The sequence below is a fragment of the Mus pahari genome, chromosome 8 (assembly GCF_900095145.1).
Source record: "Mus pahari chromosome 8, PAHARI_EIJ_v1.1, whole genome shotgun sequence".
NCBI lineage: Eukaryota > Metazoa > Chordata > Mammalia > Rodentia > Muridae > Mus > Mus pahari.
In genome coordinates, this window is record NC_034597.1 from 41,114,498 (window position 1) to 41,116,463 (window position 1,966).

Genomic DNA, 1,966 nt, shown 5'->3' on the forward strand with positions numbered 1-1,966 from the left:
CATACACAAGCATCTACACATACGCTAACTAAATGCATAAATATATAAAAGTATCTTTGATAACAAAATAGCATAATTTTATTAGTTAGGAGAATGCCAAAGGAAATTCAAATATCTTAGACAATTTTTTAACATCTAAATATTAAAGAATTAAAGAACAATATCAAATTAAGAACCAGTAAAAATGTTGCAAGAGGGGCTTTTACTTTAGTTACACTAATGTCATCCCTACCACTTATCAGTAAAGATTATACCAAAAGATGCTGGGATTCATTCTAGAAAGATATACAAACAGCAAGGAAGATTAGGGTAAATTTTTTCTTTGAAAAAGATAAAAATACTAAACAACATTTTTAATTTTTCAAACATGAGATAGTTGTGAGATTTTATTTCAGTTCTCTCTCATGAGAAATAAATACTTTGCCATTTGAAACCTGAATCTGAGGCCATGAACAGATGAGCGTGGATCTCAGCACCCACACAGAAAACAGTTCTCTGGACATAGTACTAACAGCAGATACAGCAATACTTCTTCTGGGTATATACGCAGATGATGTTCCAACTGGTAACAAGGACACATGCTCCACTATGTTCATAGCAACCTTATTTATAATAGCCAGAAGCTGGAAAGAATCCAGATGTCCCTCAACAGAGGAATGGATACAAAAAACGTGGTACATTTACACAATGGAGTACTACTCAGCTATTAAAAACAATGAATTTATGAAAGTCTTAGGCATCCAGGATATATCTGGAGGATATCATCCTGAGTGTGGTAACCCAATCAAAAAGAAGTCACTTGATATGCACTCACTGATAAGTGGAAATTAACCTAGAAACCTAGAATACCCAAGATACAATCTCCAAAACACAAGAAAATTAAGAAGAAGGAAGACCAACACATGGATACTTCATTCCTCCCTAAAATAGGGAATAAAATACCCATGGAAGAAGGTGCAGAGACAAAGTTTGGAGCTCAGACGAAAGGATGGACCACCCAGAGACTGCCACCCGGGGGTCCATCCCATAATCAGACACCAAACACAGACACTATTGCATATGCCAGCAAGATTTTGCTGAAAGGACCCTGATATATCTGTCTCTTGTGAGGCTATAACAGTGCCTGGCAAATACAGAAGTGTATGCCCACAGTCATCTATAGGACAGAACACAGGGCCTCCAATGGAGGAGCTAGAGAAATTACCCAAGGAGCTGAGGAGGTCTGCAACCCTCTAGGTGGAAGAACAATATGAACGAATCAGTACCCCCAGAGCTCGTGTCTCCAGCTGCATATATAGCAGAAGATGGCCTAGATGGCCATCATTGGGAAGAGAGGCCCCTTGGTCTTGCAAACTTTATATGCCTCATACAGGGGAACACCAGGGCGAAGAAGTGGGAGTGAGTGGGTAGGGGAGCAGGGCAAGGGGAAAGGGTATAGGGGACATTCGGGATAGCATTTGAAATGTAAATGAAGATAATATCTAATAAAATAATTAAAAAGCAAAAGAAGACAGTTCTCTACCTGAAGATATCTTTCTGCTCCTGCTCCATCCAATCCCAGGAAGCCCATACAGTAGTGCAAACTGGGCAAAGACTTAAGATCTCAGTTGTTCTATTTTGGACAGTGTGTCCTTAGCAGAGTGTCAAGTGCTGCTTTTGTTTTCTAGTTTGTGGTTGAGGAAGGGCACTTTATTTCTGGGTTTTAGAGGTAGAGATCAACCTCAGAAATTCTCTCATGATGGGCAAATACTCTACTACTGAGCTGCACCCAGTCCCAATTTAATCTGGAGGATATCATCCTTAGTGAGGTAACCCAATAACAAAAGAAGTCACTAGATATGCACTCACTGATAAGCGGATATTAGCACAGAAACTTAGAATACCCAAGATACATTATGCAAAACAGAAGAAAACCAAGAAGGATGACCATTGTGTGGATACTTCATTCCTCCTTAGAATAAGGAAC